Genomic DNA, 21504 nt, shown 5'->3' on the forward strand with positions numbered 1-21504 from the left:
TTCATTGTGTGTTGTTAAGTGTTCTTTCAGAGAATCAAAAGTAATTTAAAAATATGTAAAGTAAAAAATGTTGCAGCAGGCTAAGATTAAGTTAGAGAAGAAATAAATATTTTATTAACAGTATAATCCAAATGTAAGTGTTTATGAAGTCTATAAAAGTGCACAGTAATGTCTCAGTTTTCAAATTCACTCACCACTTACTGGATGACTCCCCAGTATAACTTTCAGTCATGCAAGCTGTATTCATGGGAAACACTCTATACAGGCATGCCATTTCACCTTTAATAACATATTTTACTGTACTTTTTGATGTTTAGGTATGTTTAGACAACCTACGATTTTGTTAAAACTGCCTAAAGTATTCAGTAGAGAGGCATGTTATGTAAGTTTGTAGCCTAGAAACAACATGCTCTATCAAAAGCCTAGGTGCATGGTAGACTACAGCATCTAGGTGTAAGAACACTCTATAATTTTTGCACAATGATTAAATCACCTAATGATGCAATTCTGAGAACACATTCCATCACTAAATAACACATGACTATTTTAAACCATATATAAAAGTACATGACACAGAAGAGCTGCATAAATATAAAAAACTTTTATTTTAGTTATAGTAAGTAATAATAGAAAATCTGGATCTCTATATTTAGTTCACACCTTAAATATGTAAATAAGTTAAAATTTCAACTTGAATGTTTGTGAGATATATATATAATTGGCATTTTATTTTTTTCACAAACCAGAGTGCAAAACAGGCCAGCATTCAGGTTTGGTGAAGTATAATAAATTTTTTTACTTAAAATTTGTTTCCAGATATCTTATTTTAAAAGTGTTATTTCAGCCAAAATATTCCACAGAAAAGACCTGTAGAGTCCCTCACATCATTGAATAATTAAGCACTCAAAAAATTAAACTGGATCCTACAAGGAAGGAGATGATTTGTGTGCTATTTATAAATTGATTGGATTTTTTATAAATCACAAGTACTATTATCCAAATAGCACCCATATATCAAGAGCAAAAGCTAAGTAAATCCATTTTTCATTTTGTGACACAGTTTTAGAGTATACATAAAATTACATGAGAAGATTTACTATTGATTAAAATATGGCTATTATACATTTGAAATATTCTATATTTATACATTCTTCTACTCTCTCAATAGTGATTTTAAGTCTCTTTGGCAAATCTGTTGTCATACTTGAGCAATGTATCTTAGCGTGTCAGAAAGGAATAAGAAGTAACCCATGAACATACTCAAACACAATTCCATATATAGGCAGAATATCATTTTTAAAATTAACAACAGCTATAGAAAATATAGAAGAATTTGAAAGACAGACTGAAAGTTACTGTAGTTTTTTTGTTGATATGTATTTTCTGATATATATATATATATATATATATATATATTTCAAGAATATAACAGTAAAATATCAGGCTTCAACTAATATTAAATAGGCACTTTTTCTCAAAATATTAAATCCTGGCAGGTAAAGAAAAATTAGAAAATATTATTTAAATGATTTCAAAATAAATTGTTCAAAGTCTAATTATTTTACCAGTAAAATGTATTTAATTACCTTTTCTTAATGATAAAATTTTTAGTATCAAAAATTTTAGTGACCAGAATACTTTTTCCCTATGTTATCCTATATATACAGTTTGTCATAGGAAGTTTATATGATTTCATATGCAGCAATCTTTTTACTAAACTATTGATTTGATATTTTTTATAATTCACAAAAATGCTTTTTATCATTTCTATAGGTATTGATATCATTTTTCTATCAGCTATTGCTGTTTGGTATGCTAAACTGAGACCATGTAGCTCCTCAAAATCGTCAGCTTACTTTTAGGTGGTCATTTCCTGATGACCTCTTACCTGTGATTTATTACTTAACAGAGAACTTGCTCTCTCCCTACCAATTTCAGTAACAGGAAAATGTAGCATAGCATTATATACTGTTTTTCATTCTGTTCAGCAGAAATGCAGCTCTTACAGATGTTGGGGTTGAAAAGCTCTCAATTTGCTGGGCCTTATCTACTTTTGCCAGAGCTACAGTCCAGATGGCTTTAGGAAGGCTTGCTTCATTTATTTTGGGAGGTGCAAGAAACCTTAATGTGTCTAAATGAATTTTGAGGATTAATGAAAGTTTGATTTTGTAATCTTTATTGTTGGGTGAATTTGTATGAAAAATATTTCAAACTAAAAGTTTATATAGCACTGAATAATGTAAGAGTTTCTTCCTTTAAGTAGTTTTTACTTGAAGATGGGAAAACTGAAATTCCAGATTTTTCTGATATTAAATAAACCATATAGCAAAAATTTTCCTTTATGTAAAGTGCTATTCTTTGATGTCTTCCTTTTTCTGGTTGGTTCATTTGAGGTCACATGGTTGGGTGTCCCTTCTACTACTACCAGAAGTGGCTAAGCAAACAGAAACCAGGAAGAGTTCATCAGCCTTCACTGGAGGCAGGACTAGGATCAGGGTTTGCTTCCCCAATGGGATGTTCCAGGATGGCTGGAGGTGTACCTGCTTACTCCCATTGGCAGGGCTAAGGGGCTCTCTGTAGCTAGGAGTTCAGCCTAGACAAGTCTTGAAGTATAAAGACATGTATCGACAAGAACTAATTTGGGGGCTGCAGTGGTAGTTCAGTGCCAGAGCGCTTGCCTAGCTCATATGAGGCTGGGTTGGATCACTACCACTGCATAAAATAAGTGAATAAAGGCATTCTGTCCATCTACAACTACAAAAATTAAGACACAAAACAAAACAAAACAATTTGGGCTGAAATTGCATCCACAGATGGACATTTCCACCCAGATTCTAACATGGAAAATTGGGCTGTAAACATCCCCTGCCAATGACTTTGCTGATAAACACTACTGGGCCTGCAGAATCTCCAGTTGGTTTTACTGATGCACCTATCAAGTATCAGTTAATACTCTGCAGGACAAGAAATAGATGGGGAGCTCAAATCAGAATCCAGTTAACAGTGGAATCTGCAGACATAATAATTTACTATTAACTATATATCCACAGATTGGGCACAATTCATTCCTAAAGAAAGAACAGTACAACACCTGCTTCCTGTTGCAGCAGAAGCCCAGGCCAACTAAGCAGCCTCAAATGAACCAACCAGAAAGAGGAAAACATCAAAGCCCAGAACATATTTTAGGGCTTGTCACACCTGTCAGGTAGCAGGTGCCAATAAATAGGACAAAAGATTATACTCTCTCTTTCATTAGGAGGGAATTTAAAAGTTGAAAGTAGATTAGTGCATGAAAATATAAAACAAATTATTGAACATATTTCTTTCAAATTCCATGTGCCTCTGTTATATCACCTCTTTTTGTCATATACATGCAAAAAGAGCATAAATCATATATATATATATATATATATATATATATATATATATATCAAAATGTAGATGTGTGGGAAATGAGATAAGTCAAGGGATTAATTATTTTTATTTACTCACTTTTTATAAAATTCCTTGTGCGCCTATGAATTATGGAAATCTCTTGCTGCTTCTTATTAAACTCCTGTAGTATATCCCATCAATCTGGATGTGATCTGTGTGACATGAAAAGCCAGAAAAGAGGATACTATCTTTACAAATATAAGGGTTACCCTTAAGGACTTAAGGAGATTACTGGAAGTGAGAAAATCTGGTAGTATGCAACTATAGCAAATAAGAAATGAAAGACATCATCTAAACTTAGAGAAGCTCAAAATAGGGTCTAGTAATAGAAACTAACATTTAGACTGTACTTTCTTTAAAACCTTCATCTATATGAATTGTATTATTCTCACTTTATAATCATGCTATAGTGAGGAATTATTCTTGTTTACATTTTACCAGTTGGACAGCAAAATTGAACACACAGGGAGCCTCCTCAAAATAACCTAGGTAGGATTTGATAGCTTTAGGGCTCATACCTATTCCTTCAAACTTTGTGCTGATCTCTAGAAATCAGTTTTATGCTGTAAACCATAGAGATCAACTGATCAAAAATGGAACTTTACTGAATGATCCTTGACTTGTCTCCAAGGTGACATTTTATAATTAATAAATTGTTTCATAAAGCTGATGGCAAGTGTTGGTGATATATTGACACATCCACAGACTAGACAAAATAGCCTATTATGTTCCATTAGAAATACCCCAAATTAACATAAATTTCCATTTTTCCTAGATATGATTTGGCAATGATGTGCTGACAAATGTTTAATAATCAGATCTCTTAGATATTTACTTTTCTTTGAAAGCTGTGGTTTATGTCACTTGCTAATTTTCATAGTGTAAATGCTCCCACAGTGAATGATTTCAAACCACTAGTGTGGCCTCATTAAATGCAGATTGAGGAAGTCAATCTAAACTTGTTTTAAGCCACTGTAACATTAAGTCTTTTGGTAATCCTGGGTGATGATCATCCTGAAGCAATTTACTTTCTTGGTCACTAGTATTTGATACTGGTGAAAGGTAACCAGGACTTTAGATAAGAATCATTAATATTAACTCAGAATACCTCATCAAAAAAATAAATATGCAGATCATATATGCAAAATATTTTAATAAAAATGCTATGACTTGAACAATGATATCAATATTTCTAATGCTTTCATAATCTTAAATTTTGGGGGATGAGTTGTTCTTGAAACTAATGTAAATGAATAATCAAATGCAGAGTTTAGACCCAGATGTGAGTATTGGAGTATTCCAATTATCATTGTAGACTACAAGAAATAAGTAATATCTATCATAACTACTACTGGATACTATTGAAAAAGCGATATTCCTAAATCTAAAATTCCTTATAAAAAATCTTGTGTTTCAGTGGTGTTCCCTAAAAATTCATGTAGGAGAAAATGCAAGAAAGTTAAGAGGTAAAATGATTGGGTTAGGAGAGTTTTAACATAATCAGTGCATCAGTCCCCTGATAGGGATTAACTAGGTGGTAACCATAGGCAGTTAGGAGGTAGAAGAGATGGATCAATGGGGCATGTCTTTGGGATGTGTATCTTGTCCTTCATGAGATGAGAAATTTCTCTTTGTTTCCTGGTTGTCATGTCCTGAGCTGCTTTTCTGTTTCCAGTGTTCTGCCTCACCACAGGCCCAGAGCAATGGAGGCAGGTGTCTGTGAACAGAGACCTCTTAAACCCCCAGATAAAACCCATTGAGCCCCTGGATAAACTTGTCCTCCTCTAACTATTCTTGTCAGATCCTTTGGTCACAGAAGTGAAAAAGCTGACTAAAACAACTGGCAATATCCATTTTTCACTACAATTAATCATATTTCCACATTGATCAGGAAACTGTAATTCACACACACAAAAAAATGAAACAAAAAAGCAATATTTTCAAAGTGACATGTTTTTATATTGTTCACAATCTCTCCATGTGGTGTCTAATATTTCAAATTGCAAATATTATGTCAGTCATGCTGTATACATTAAACTGGTTTGTGAAAAGAAAGTTTGGGTTCTAGTAGAAAAAAAAGAGAACTTATTAAACACTACTAAGATACAGTTTTAAGATTCTAGGGACAACACAGCAAATGTATCAGCATAAAGCTTTATAAGTTATACTCTATTTCCATCCATTTTAATTAAAATTATAAATCTCACATTTTCATGTTTCCTCTGAGGCTACAAATATGCTTACTAAGCCAGCCTCTATATCTGGTTTCTTTACAATTTACACTAGAACTGTAATAATGTAATCAAAACCTTTTAAAGATTGCCTAAATTTCAGTAAGGACAAATTTATTTTTTGCAAATGATACTGCTAAGATATAGAGGAGTATATATTTTAAAGCTTATTATAATTAGATTTGAAGACAATAGCTGGTTTTGTTATTTCAATGTGAATAGCATTGTAAAGTAGAAAAAATTACTACTAGAAAGCTTGCAATTGATTATCGGCCTAGAGATACAAGTTTCCTTTACTGTTTAAAAATATACAGACTCTGTCCAAAACCAAATTTAAGCCTGAATAAGAATGCTTATAATGTTATGTGCTTTGTTAGCTACAGCAATTATATCAATAATATCTCCTTGGAACAACAATTACAAGAAAATGGGAGTTTTACTAAATTATTGCCTAGAGTATCTGAATGTTCTCAGATGTGTACTACCTTGCTCCATTTAATGATGCTTTAAAAACTAATTCTTAAGTTCGTTATTTCACATGGATTTTAAGCAACAGGAAGCAATTGTGTGAACTTTAAAAAAGATGTTTTTGTAACATACCCATTCAAATTTTGTAAGTTATAAATTTTTAAACCACAGGGCAGGTGATCAAATGAAGCCATTTTTTATTTACTACTGGTTTTCGATTTTACTCAGAAAAAAACAAATATTTTTAAAATTTTCACTTTTTTCAAAGAAAAAAATGACACAGAGAGAGGCAAAATTCAGATGAAGATGATATCATAAAGTCAGAAGAAGAACTTAACTAATGAAATACATGACTATTTTGGGAAAATATGATTTCATTATTATTCAGAAACTGTGACTTCTCCCTCAACATACACACATACGTGCATGCACGCATGCATGCGCACACACACACACACACACACAGACACACAAACAAACAAAAGGAGAGGTGCAAAACTTTTTTGTAACTACATGAACATTTATCCAGTTCCACACACACACAAACAAAAGGAAAGGAGCAAAACATTTTTGTAACTGCATGAACATTTATCCAGTTCCAATGTCAAATAAAACATGTTATCTCGAAGATGCTGAGTTACCATTCCTGATCTCTCATCTTATCTTATGCCTTCCCACTGTAGGGATAACCACATTTTCAGGTGTTCTTTTTTTTATCCATGGTATGCTCCTATTACTTATATTTTTCCCTATATGGTTGCCAATCCCATATTCTGTTTTTATGAAGTGTTTATGTACTAGGAATAATAAAGTTTTCTACTATATAACTTAGAATTTTATGAAGCTTTTTTATGTATGTTTATAAATCTGGCTACAAAGGCATGCAATATTTTTCTGTATTCTTGGTGGAGCTGTGTCTTTTTGGGGGGGCTCTCTTAAGCATCTTACATGAAAGGATCTCCTAGGGAAAACAACATCACAATAATATTTAATTAAGTAATTATTGATGGCCAAGGATCTTCAGGATTGAAGGTAGGAATCAGAGACTCTTACAAGAAATAATGACTAAATGTAAGGAAAAATAATGTGATGGAATTTTAAGAATGAACCCCAGTGACCTTCACCCTTGTAGAGGAAGTCACAAGGGTTTGAAAACCAGAGGACTTTATTGTGCCATTGTTTCCCTGAAGGTGGAAGGATCATCAAGTGAGAAAGAATGTAGGTAATACTCATGGGCCAAGAGAGGACCTCAACTGACACCCAGCAAAAAACAAGAAACTCATTCCTATTACCTCAAGTCCTTGAATTTTGTTAAACATCAGAATTAGGTTGAAAGTGGATCCTGAAGCCTGTAGATAAGACCACAGCCTGGCTGTCACCTTGATTTTGGTTTTACATAGAGAATAAATTGATCCATGCCAGACTTGCAAAACCATGAGCTAATTTGCATTTATTTAAGTTTCTCTTTGTGTCTGATTATTTGTTAACACAGATGTAAAAAACTAATACATTTTTAAAAAATGTAATATATATTTTCATGCTTTTTGTCATATAATGGTGGGAAATAGTGTGAAATGCTTTAGTTTATGTACACATCTTGAGCAAAATTCATTTCACTGGGGGCTAAATTCATAGTGTACATAAACAAAGTATTTCTTTGTAGGGGTCTTTCCATCTGGAAGGAATGATACATTCTGTTGTGTGTGTGTGTGTGTGTGTGTGTGTGTGTGTGTGTGTGTGTTAAATCTGAATATGTGTTCAATGGTAACAATGCCAGGGAATACAGCTGTTGTAAACACTGTTGATGAAATATTTCCACTTCTCTCCTCTTCTGTAACAAGGAAACCAGGCACCTTCTAGACCTCTGGTGGTGGAGAAGAGCTGTGTGACTAGGTTTGGTCAATGAGCTTAGAGTTATAATGCCATTTGCTAATTCCAGGCTAGATGATTGTCATCCTTTCTTGCTCTTTCTTTTCCTCAGCTGGTAGTATTTGAAATGTTCATTCGGATTCCTCTGCCTGGAAACTCCAGTAATTCTAATAGTAATAACTACTGTAGATAAAGGGCTTATTTTACAAAGAAACAAAAGACAATTTGCAGGTTTAAGTTATGAAGGATGAGAAATTGCTTGCTACCATGACATAGACAAGATCTTTCCAACTAATATAGAATGTGCTTATGGTGGCATATTTAGAGATAACTGGTGAGGACGAAGTTCTTTTGAGCCAGGTTTAGGATATCATTTCTATCATGACATGTTGTGTGCAGAAAAGTAGACAAAGCCAAGACTGTGATAGAGCATAATCTTAACACTGTGAAAGCATAAATCACTGCCTTCTTAAATGTTGTACAAATAAATAGAAAATAAGTGGCTCTTTAAAATTAATTATCAAAATAGAAATATAGAATGAAATTAATAATTTTCTCACTGTGATTATTGTATAAACCTGCTCTAATTTACTATTTCAGAACAAATTTAATAAAATATATATTTTTCTTCTTCTCATGAATCTGGCAATAAGATTATTTTTAAACACAAATGACTTCCAATCCCCTGAGAAAACACTGCAGTTGGATAACAGTGATAATATATCAATCTATATTTCTTAAATAAACTTCGTACAGGCTGTAAAAGTGGTTTTCATGAAGTTATCAATGAAATTCACCATTCAAAAATATTATTTGATGACTTGATAATTGATTTATGAAATAAAACTATCACAAGAATATTTTTAGCTTTCTAGAATGCATGTCAGGATGAAAATTTAATTTGTAGTCTTTTGTTTCATATAGTCTTATTCGTACTGGAGAGATATAAGTAAAATCTGCTATGAAAGAGTTTAATGATTCTGAACATTTCCCATTTTCTATATTCTTTTTACCCCCTGTAAGTTTTCTATCAGTTTTCTAGCATAAGTAAATGAATAACAATTTCAGAGATCGGTGAGGTAATTTTAGCTGATGAAAGCAAAAATGGATCTCTTTCCTTGCTACTTTAAAGCTAAGTGAGCATTTCATTGAGATAAAATACTATTTTTCCCATTTTTGCATTCCATCTTTTTTTTAAAATATTTGAGACACTTTAAAAGTATATTTTATGGACATAAGGAAAATATTAATTGTGTTATAAAGTTCTAAAATATGTCCTGTGGTAAATTTTCAAATATATTTGAAACAATTTTATAAGCATCACATCATCATCAAATATATTTTAAAGTATAAAATATAGATAAATCCTGTAATAACTACTACTGGTCAGTATTTGCCTTTTGCAAAGTTATTAAAACATGATTTGGTTTATCACATGCTCTTAATGGCAAAAGCATTATAATTATTTTTATTTTATTTTTTTTTAAAGAGAGAGTGAGAGAGTAGAGAGAGTGAGAGAGAGAGAGAATTTTTAATATTTATTTTTTAGTTCTCGGCGGACACAACATCTTTGTTGGTATGTGGTGCTGAGGATCGAACCCAGGCCGCACGCATGCCAGGCGAGCGCGCTACCGCTTGAGCCACATCCCCAGCCCCCATTATAATTATTTATGCATAAGATAATGTAAGGCAAATATGTTCAATTTTGGGACCATGAAGTGAGCTGTATACCAATCAGTGTTACTAATACCTTCAGGAACATAAGAATCATATCATTAAAAATGAAGAATTTGGCTTGCATGGTGGCTAATGCCTGTAATCCTAGCAGCTTGGGAGGCTGAAGCAGGAGGATTGCAAGTTCAAAGCCAGCTTCAGCAAAAGTGAGTCTTGCTAAGCAACTCACTGAGACACTGTCTCTAAACAAAATACAAAATAGGGCTGGGGATGTGACTCAGTGGTCAAGTGCCCCTGAGTTCAATCTGTACTGGTTCTAGAAAAAACATGAAGAATCCTGGCCAGACATGGAGCAATTCTGATCTGGCAAATTTGAGAAATAGTTCACAAAAGTTCTGTTAAATGATTCAAACATGATTTTTGATGGTGGAATAGATTGAATGTAGACTATAGAACAATCCTTCATAAGATCAACTGTACAATCCTTTCTGATAGAATGAGTTAAAAATATTCATACATTCAATTTCTATCTAGAGATCCTAATACATTTAAGTGCATGCACATAAATACAGGCATAGAATACATGAGGTGGGGTGGTTTCTGGAAAAGAAAGAAAGTAGAAATATATTTGATTACAGGAAAAATAATTTACTTAAACTTTTATTAACAGATACCAAAGTAAAATTAAATTTACATTACTATATTCTCAATGCCTAAGTAAACATTAAGGATGCTACCATTTTATTGAAAGTATTGAAAATTTTGACTCCTCTTAGTAAGATTGCCATGACCAAATGAGGTAGATCAGGGTTAGTGATGACACATAGTTCTTGTATGTCAGGCCTGTGGGTGTTACATTCCATATTATTTGCAGTATTTAGTTGATCTATGTTGATCATAATTATCAGTATGGTTGAAATTTACTATTCCAATTTGCTATTTGTTTTCATGTATTTCATCTGTTCTTTGTTCATCTCTCATTTTCTTCCTTTTACAGTATGATGACATTATTTATATTTTTAATAATTTCATTTGATCACTGGTATTGACATTTTAGCTACACCTCAGTATTTTATTACTTATTTATTATTCTAGGGTTTTCAAAGCATATGTTTTACTATTCACAATATATTGTCAAGTAACATCATATCACAGCATTTATAATGTACAAATATTAAAACTTCTATTCCTTTGTGCTATAGTTGTGGTACATTTTTTCTTCATATGCTATAAAAGTCATTATTATTTTTGGTTTTAATAATTGATTATAAAGAAAATAAATATAAGTGGAATACTTTATATTCTCATTCATATTTATTACTACTAGTACTCCTCATTCTTTTTTTTTTTTTGGATCCAGATATCAATTAAGTGTGATTTCCCTATTGATTAAAAAAACATCCTTAACATTTTCTATATGTTATTTCTGGTGGTGATTAATTCTCTCAGCTTTTCATGGTCTAAAGTGTATTTCTTTCATGGAAAATAGAATTATAAGATGAACAGTTTTATCATTTTGAATTTTTTTAAAAAATAATTTGTTTAATTAGTTATACATGACAGTAGAATGCATTTATACACTTTGATATATCATACATAGATGGGATATAATTTTTCATTTTTTTGTGTGTACATGTTGCAGGATCATATTGGTGGTCATGTAGTCACATATATACATGCATTTAATAATGTCTGTTTTATTCTACTATCTTTCTTATTCTCACATCCTCTCCCCTTCTCTACAATCACTTCCCTCTACCTAATCTAAGGTAACACTATTCTTCCCTAGTCCATCCTCCCCACCCCCACCTCCCACCTTATTGTGACTTAGCACTTGCATATTAGAAAAAACATTCAGCCTTTGGTTTTGTGGGATTGGATTATTTTGCTTAGCATGATATTTTCCAACTCCGACAATTTACTGGCAAATCCATAATTTTTACTCTTCTTTAAAGCTGAGTAATATTCCACTGACTATATAGACCACATTTTCTATATCCATTCATCTATTGAGGGGCAGCAAGGTTGGATCCATAGTCTAGCTACTGTGAATTGAGCTTCTATACACATTGATGTGGCTGCATCACTATAGTATGCTGATTTTAAGTCTTTTGGCTTTAAACCAAGGAGCGGGATAGTTGGGTCAAATGGTGGTTCAATTCTCAATTTTCTGAGGAATCTCCATACTGCTTTCCATAATGGTTTCAACAATTTGCAAGTCCCACCAGCAATGTATGAGTATATCTTTTTCACTACATGACATTTAATTAGAATATTTAAGAATATAAATTTGTTGACACCTGGTACATGCAGGTTTCAATGAGAAGTATACTGACATTCTTTTTCGGTTCTTCTGTAAGTAGGATTTATTTATTCTTTCCCTTTTATTGTTTTGTGTCTAAGGTGCAGACCCATAGAGAAGGATGAAGAGAGAATGGACTTTTACCTCCACCCAGTGATAGAAGGACTGGTTCCCCCCTGCTGAGGGCCATTGCCAAGTAGGAATGACGCATCAAAATTTCCTTGCTAGCATACCCCATGTTAAATGGATTTCGCTGTTGACATTGCATGTAAAGTGACCTTGCTCAAGGACCAAGGCGGATCCGGGATTAGAGCTGATCATGTTTGAGGAAGTATCCCGGTCCTTGGGTTTAGGGCGTTCCCAGTTTAAGACAATAGGGGTTTTAGGGAAGTTGGAGGTTGAAGATTATTGCTGCCAGGATTAGGGTGTTCCTGCTGCTTGTTCCCGTTGAGTTCTCCTGAGATTCAAATGGGATGGGGAAAAAAGCCTCGTGGAGTAGGTGAATTGGGCGGCGGCAGAACTGGGATTTCCCCAGAACATGTGTGGAGGCCAGTGTGAGTTCGGGAATAAAGAATTGCTGTTTGAATCTACAAGGTGTGTGGTGGCTCGTGATCTTGTGCCCAGCCAAGACATTGGCACCCCCCAGCAGTACCCCTGGAGACTAGGCTATGGCCTGGATTTCTACCTTCTTCCTATCATACGAGGTCCCCTTCCCCTCCTTCTGGGATAATGACAGGCCTAGTGAGAGCCAGAACATTCACCACAATCCCCAGGGAACAAGGCAGAGATATCTGTGGGGTCTGCATGGGAGCAGGAAAAAGGTGCACTTCCCATTCACAGCCAGAACATTGAGATGGAGGCCAGGTGAGGCACCTGAGTGCCCATCTCTGCCCAACAATAAAAATAAGCCCTAGGGCATCCACAGAGTCTGAATGAGAAAGCTGGATTCTACTGCCATCTGGCAACAGAAGGAAGACCAGTCCCTCTGTCCCCACTGGCAAGCTAGAGAAGGCCATCTAAGAAGAAGAGCTTTGTGATACTGAGTATCATGATGTAATAGCCCTAATGACCAGGATAAGAGGGAAAGCTCTCTCATACCAAGAAACGAAAAAAACTGTCAACTTAAACAAGAAAAGGTAACAGAAAGCAACACCAAGATGAAAGATGTACAGAAAATTTCTCTGCTGATGGGGCACCACACAGGCTGTATGTAATGGGGGCAAAAGCAATGGCTAACATACACATATTCAGTGGATTGCCTGTGTTCATGTGTGTTCTCCTTTGCATATTTGGATTTCACTTGCAAAGTATACCTTCACATAGATGCTTTTATTTCATACTTGGACCACATACAGCTAATTGGGGTCAACTAAGAACTGTCCCTTATTGTGCTATTATAAACTTTTCCACATAGTTCTTTAGAATGTTGTGATAGCAAGTTAAAAAAAAAAAAGACTTTTATAAGCAAATGTAGTAGTAGTAAATTAGAAAATGACTATTGGAAGCAGATATTATTTCAGTAGCAGAATCATTTTAGGAAATAAATCCTTTTATATAATTATATTTTATTAGAAATTGCCATAAGAAATTACTGTTGATATTACTTAAGTCCAAGTATGTAAAAGTTCATGTTGATAACACACTTGTAGCTAAAGGAAATTTGAGAGTTTGTAATCATGATAAGAGTGATTTATTCCAGTACTCTAAAAAGGAATTTATCCCCGGTATATACTTGATTTGGAACTGTTTGACTCAGTGAAGTTTATTGTTCAAACACATAATGAAAATGTTTCAAAATAAACCTATGATATTATTTAGAGAATTTTTGAGATTTTTTTTTAGTTCATTCTCATTTACCTAATGTTTGCTTCAAATAAGAAAACTTATTTTGTAAAGGTCATGGTAAAATATTCTGGAAAAACATCACAGGAATATTTTCATTGTGTAAAAATGGGGGGGAAAAAGGCCATGAATACATGACAATAGAGGAGAGGAAAAATACAAAAGTATATTCAATTTATATAGAAATTAAGACTCTCATAGGCCCATAAAATTAGTAAAATATAAATCTAGGACACGAACATTATCTGCCAGCTTCCAACTTAGTATCCAATTACAAAAGTGTCGTTCACCATCTGTCAGATCCTTGCATGGGCATTTGTCTCTATGGTGAGTCACTGCTGGGAACTATCAATATCACCATTACTTTCTTTAATGAGGACCCTGTCTATGTGCACCACTCCTGACAGCTTGTGTTCCTGTCATTCATTATTGTCAGGCTACCATAAAATGAATGGAGGCTGAAGCTCATGCAGCTATTTCTATTAGAACATGTTCTAAACTGCTAATTTTTAATCCATAAACATACAAAGAATTGATCCTTTCTCTAGGCTTCCTCTTGTGGGTATTTTGCATAATTCTACTAATATCATTGAAAATTTACCCTTTTTCAAAAATCGCTAACCTACATTATATTTATGCTACCTGTAGGATGGTTATACATAAAATGATTGAGAAAGGATTCATCGTGAGTGTTGTTCAAACAAAGTTGATGGCTCTTCATGTCTAGTGTCTTCTTTCCGGCCATAGATAAAAATGTGAAACTTCGGTAATTCAGTACTGTGTGTCAAAGGCCTTTGTGAGTATACTTATGTCTTAGTCACCTTAATATCATTGTAACCAAAATAACTGACAAACTATCTGAACAGAACAACTTAGAAGAGGAAAAGTTTATTTTGACTTAGTTTCAGAGGTTTTGTCCATGATCGGCTAAGTCCACTTCACTGGGCCCAAAGTAAGGCAGAACATCATGGCAGAAGGGGATGTTGGAAAAGCACTGCTCACCTCATGGTGGCCAGGAAGCAAAAATAAAGGGGAAGGGGCCACCTGGCAGATGAACCTTTCCAGGGCATGCCCCACCAGCCTATAGTTACCACCTAATTGGTTCATTCAAACTAGGTTATACTAATTAGATTATAACTCTCACATTTCTATCATTTCATCTCCCAACATTCCTGCATTGACACAGGAACTGTTGGGGGATACCTCGTATTTAAACCATAACAGAACATTTCAAGTGAATTTTCTAAAGAGAACTCCAAAAGAGATAGCAAACTACATATGCACTTAAAAAGTGTGCTACATCCGTCTATTTATCTATCATCTATCTAATCTATTTGCCTATCTTACGTACAGAAAAAAATGAATGTGACATGAGGGGAAAAGAGATGTATGTGTCTCTATCAGATTTGTTGCTTCAACACATTTTATTTTATACGAAAGCAGAGAATAGATTTAAACACTTTCATCTGTGTTAAAAATGGGAGTGGTATATTCCAGAATCTGTTCTGTGTTGGAGAAAAAGTAGATTTTACATATAGCAACACTCAAAGTTCTCACTTCAATTGTATACTTTTCCTTTGTTTGCTTTATCAGGCTTTTCACTTTTAGCAATATCTATCATGCTATTTTCTAGGACTAGCAAGTCTAGAACTATAATCGGCATGTTGCCTCATTGTCTTGCTGTGCAGGCCCGGGGGAAAAAAAAATGAAGGAAGGAAAAGAGGAAAGTGGAGTTCAAATGAGGGGACTCTAGGATGTAAATTGTATAATTTATTCATTGCGTGAACTAGTAAAATACTCAGTCTTCAATTCTGCCATCGAATGATAATAGAAAATATTTTCCTCCTTTCTAGAATTATCAAAAAGGGCACATTATCTAATACCATAGTGAGTTACAGGAGCATGTATTATCAGTAAGAATACTTTAAATGCAAACTGGATTCTTTCGCTTAGTCTTAAGAAGCTCTCCAGTGAGCAACTGTGTAAACTCTTTAATAGGAGAACTAACAGTGTGACCCTGAGAAACATAAAATGTAGTTGGGGAAACAAGTGAATAAATATAAAGAGAAAAACATGCTATCAATACAGAAATAAGCACACTAATTCTGCTTGAAAGAACTGTCAAGCACTTCTTGGAAGTTACTAATTTTGTTAGGTAACTTAGTGCATAAAAAGCTTGGCTAGCTAGAAAAATTATTTATTAGAGTGCTTTTTGTTTAAACTGAATAATAAATTTCTACATTGTAGCTGTTGCTGAAGTATTCTTGAGATGTAATTTTTATGTTAATTAGACACAGGTTTCTAATAATTAAAAAATAAGTGTATTTGTAAAATTAGGAAATAATTATATTATTTTAATATTTCTTTATATTAAATATGTATTGTCTATGAATTAGTTTTGGATTAATATTAAGTAAGTATTAAATATTTAAAAATATCAAGTTTCAAGAAAAATTCAGTTGAAAGGCTTCATCAATTTTAGGATACCCAAAATTAATTAATGCTATTGGGCTTTGATTATAAATAATAAAGATGAATCATCACTGTAAACTGACTTAAAAAGAGAGAAAAATATCTTCTTAAAGAGGGTATAATAACAACATATCATCTAAATCACTCTGCTGTATATATATTCTTTGTTTATATTAGTATACCTTGTTTGGAAAGCAGAATACTTTGAGTATATATACAAAAGCAAATAAACCTTAGGAAGACTCTTTTGTAAAGAGCCAGTAGGTGAACTTATAAAACTACCAATTAGTAGCTTCAAATTGGGAAGATAAATCTATCAAAGAATAAAAGATAAAAATTTTGTGAGAAAATGTCTAAAGGAAAATTCTGACTAACATGAAACTTTTCGATTTATACAAAAAAATAAAATAAAATTCAGTAACTAAAATGTATCATAAAAGTGCTAAGTGCTAAGATACACATTACTTACTAGGTTTTAATTCATGTAGAATTCTTAGATGTTAGGTAATTCTAGGATAGGATTAGCTGATTTCAGCTTGACTTCCCCTGCCCTATTTCATATTTTATTAAGAGACAGAGTCTCAAAGAGTTGTTTAGTGCCTCACTTTTTCTGAGGCTGGCTTTGAACTCCTGATCCTCCTGTCTCAGCCTCCCAAGCTGCTGTACCCAGCTTAAATTCAGATATCTTAAAATCACTCCTGTAATTTATCAAATGTAAGAATAATATTTTTAAGAAATTACTATAACCTGATATTACGTGAATTTATTTTTGAAATGAGAGAATAACTTTCAAAATATGAAAAAAATACTGGCCAGAGTTTAGGGATGATTGAAAAATATTATCTCATGGATAAAAGAAAGCTGCAAAATGATATCTGGAAGTTTCTATTATAGAAAATTATACATTAGTAAAAGTGTAATAATTTTGTAAATAACTAGGATAGCCACATATTTATAACTAGAAACTTCTAAATTATAAACGGGCTTTCGGAACATAGAAATGCATAACTTTGTATAACATATTATTATCTATTTAATTTAGATAAAATTAAACTTTACCAAGACATGAAGTACAACCACTCCATCATTTTCACTCACAACTAGGAATGAAATACCAAATAGTGTGTATGTGTTTGAAAGTAAGGAAGAAGTTGCTACTCCCTTCTTGTTGATCTTCTTCATTGAGAAACACACACAAACTGTATTGTAAGCAAACAATAATTATGTATTGCTTATTTTATGTATTAAATGAGTTTAACCTTTATGTTTTTAAACAGCCTAATTTATTTAATATATGTTAAATATAATACCTAAAAAATGAATATAGAGGTCTTTTTGTGTTGTCTGTTGTCTCTGTTGATTCTTTGTCGTATAGTGTAGTTTCTAATTCTAATGATCTTTATGTTATGCTGGACACTATGACTCAAAAATTATTTGCAGATATAACTTAACACATAAAATTATGATGCATTCCTCCAGAAATAATTGTTATTTGTTTCTACAAAGTTACTAAAGACACTACTAATATAGGAACTTATACATGAAATTTAAACTTGATATCATAAATTCAGTCCAGAGTGCTCATATTGTGAGGGATTTTTTTACTTATTCATTCTTGTATTGAGGGCTTAGTCCTTAGCTGTCTAAGCTTACTATGGAGAGATTCTCCTGCTAAACTCCTCAGTTCCAAAAGTCCTAGCATAATATCTCAACTTTTTTATCCTCAAGCTATTAATCTACAGGTTTTAATTTTCCATAATATTGAAATGAATTGGGAAAAAAAGTGGTACCTATGCTTGTTCCGTGTTCCCTTCACTGTTTACTTTTTGACATTACTCTTTAATATTTTGAAAAGTAGTTTATAAATATTTTTGTTTGTTGGTTTTGTTTTTAGTAAATTTAGTTAGGATAATGATTTGAATTAATTATCATATTTCTGTAAATTGGAAATGTCTGCATATACACATTGATAGATGATTTAAAGGAAGAAAAGATTAAGATTCTGAAATATCTGAAAATGAGGAATGTTATCAGTATTAAAGTAATTACTATTAAAATAAATGAACCGGGGCATTATTGCATGCCTGTAATCCCAGTGACTCAGGAGCCTGAGGCAGGAGGATGATAAGTTCAGGGGCAGTCTCAGAAACTTAGTGAAGACCTAAGCAACTTAAGGAGAACCTGTCTCAAAATTAAAAAAAAAATAAATAAATAAGAACTAGGAATGTGACTCATTGGTTTAGCATCCTGGGTTCAATCCCCCAAGAAATTAAAAAAAAGAAGAGAAAAATGGTAAATATGATAAAAATTGAAAAATGTGTAGAAAGAGGGTGGGAAAGAGAAGGTACACCAGAATGAGAATGATCAAATCATGTTAGATACATGTACAAATAGGGAATAATGATTTCACTATTGTGTATGGTTGTAATGCACTAATAAAAATAAATTATTTTTAAAAAGAGAGTCTTGATGATAGTTATAAGACAATGATTCATGTATGCTTTGGAAAAATTTTTGGATTTAAATTTTAATAGAAGCTATTGTCTTCTTTTGAAAATACATCTGTTTAATATTCCTATGCATTTACAAGGTAAAGGTGATTAATTTGTTTAAATTAATCACATGTCCTAGAAGTGTATTCATAATCATTTCAGAAAATAATTATTTTACTCATATGTTAACACCAGAATCTTTAAAATATATTTTATTTGTTCTAATTAGTTACACATGACAGTGGAATGCATTTTGACACATCATACATAAATGGAGTATAACCTCATTCATCTGGTTATACATGATGTGGAGTTAGATTTGTTATGAAATTATATATTCACATAGGGCAATGATGTCCAGTTCATTCTACTAGAATTCGTACCCCAATGCCCCCTCCCTACATTCATTCCCCTCTGTCTAGTCCAAAATAGCTCTATTTCACTCCCCCTTATTGTGAATTAGCATCTACATATCAGACAGAACATTAGGCCTTTGGTTCTTTGGGATTGGCTTATTTCACTTAGCATAATATTCTCCAGTCCATTTACCGGCAAATTCCATAATTTCATTCATCTTAAAGGCTGAGTAATATTTCATCATATATATAAATATATATCATAGTTTCTTTATTTGTTCATCTAACAACAGAACCTTTTCTTTGTACTATACACAAGTTTAAATTGGGTGAATTTGGGGGCATGGTTTAAAGTCTAAGAACAATGAATACTGCTTTGGCATAGAAATAAAAAAATAGGATGAGAAAAAGGCATATCTAATTGACTAGTCTTTAAAAAACATCATTTAATCCTTATTTTAGTTTTTGCATATATTTAGAGAGCCCTACAAGCTACTGACAAAAAGAAACATTATAGAGATTTGAAATAGTATTAGATATATAAATATAAAATATATCTTAAAAAATTCTCCTTTGACAACTCTTACTTTTTGTTGTTATTGTTGTTGTTTCGTTTTTGGTTTTTGGAACCAGGGATTGAACTCAGGGGTGCTCAACCATTCAGCCATATCCACAGCCCTTTTTTATCTTTTTTTTAAGACAATGTCTTGCTAAGTTGCTTAGGGCCTTGGTAAGTTGCAGAGGATGGCTTTGAACTCCTGAACTTCCTGCCTCAGCCTCCCAAGCTGCTGGGATTACAGGTATGCACCACCATGCCATGCACAACCCTTTTGGTTTTAAAGGTTAATGATGGTAAGATTATTTTTTAAAAATATTTTTTTACTTCTGTAAATAGTACAAATAAGGTTCACATGAGGTTCAGCCATGTGTTTTGCTTGAATTGATCAATGGTTTACAACCAGATATGATGCAAGTAGAATTTGAAATGTATTTGCATGCTGGAAATTGCACCCTTGAGAATTTTCCTTCTCCAGAAACCTGTGTCTGAGAAGATGAGAGCTACATGGAGCACAGATGAGTCTTCAGTCACTCTAGCTGCTTATGCCAGTCCACAATTGGCTCATTCCCAGACTTTTGGATGGCAGTTGCCTGACCCTCAGCTAATCCTTGACATATGAGTATGCTATATGCCACTAGGATTTTATCATAGTTTTGAAACATAATGTTTCAAAAGAGTTGAAACACCCAACTGATATATTATGGCCAAATTCCCACCTATTTCAAGTATTTTCTTTATTCAGGTCTGGCATACTGAAGTAATTTAGTAACATGAGTTCTCTAAATTTACCCAAGGAATACAAATAGGCATGCAAACTTATACAGACACAGAGAAAATACTATGAAACTCAGAAAGATTTATCTTGTTGAAGGGGTAATTTCATTGATTGACTCCTCTGGGTACTGCAAATTATGGTACGTAAGGCTGAAGAAGTAGCTTTTGACAAATGCCTATACAAAGTGATTTTTAATGTGTATATTATAGCTAATATAATTTACATATTTTGATATTAGACAAAAATTTGTTCATACATCAAATTTTACTTACATATATGAGAATCAAGGAACTATCATGATGAAATTTAATAAAACATTGCAATGAACACCTGCAATTTTACTTCCTACATCTGAATCAAGAGTTTGGTCTTCAATATGTGCCATTACCAAGTGTTTTATCAAGGACACACAGACATTTTTCCATGCTACATTGATTTTCAAACACTGATTTTATTATTATTTATGAAAAGCACATCATGCATTTAGAATCCCACGTTACCCATCAAATGTGATTTGAAACTAGTATGCCTGGAACCACTCCTGAGTATGTCTTTCACTCTTTCATTGTGAGGCTTGGAATTACCCCTTTAGCATCATTCCTTTGGGTAAAATTACTTCCTTACCAAAATTTCTGTTGGAAGAAACATCTTAAGGTAGTCCATGTTTGCATATTAATGAGCATTGCTTCATCCCCTGGTATGATAATAAAATGATATTCTCCCAAAGTTGCCCACATCTAAATCCATAATCTGTGATTCTATCATGTTACAGGCAAAGGAGGTTAAACAGCTGAAGTCATTAAGGGTTCTAGTCAGCTGGCCTTGAGAGAGAGAGGAGCCTACTTGACCTGTCTAGACCCAATATAAACACAAGGGTCCTTAAATGTGGTAAGGAAGCCAGAAGAGTCTGGTTCAGAGCAGGGCAATGGAAAAGAAGCAGTTATTGATGGCTTTGGGGAGAGGAGAGGGGTCTGAGCCAATGAAAGCTAGGTGGAATCTAGAAGATAGACAAGCCAAGAACACAGATTC

Source organism: Spermophilus citellus (assembly GCF_964194105.1).
Source record: "Spermophilus citellus genome assembly, chromosome: 16".
In the NCBI taxonomy this organism is placed as follows: Eukaryota; Metazoa; Chordata; class Mammalia; order Rodentia; family Sciuridae; genus Spermophilus; species Spermophilus citellus.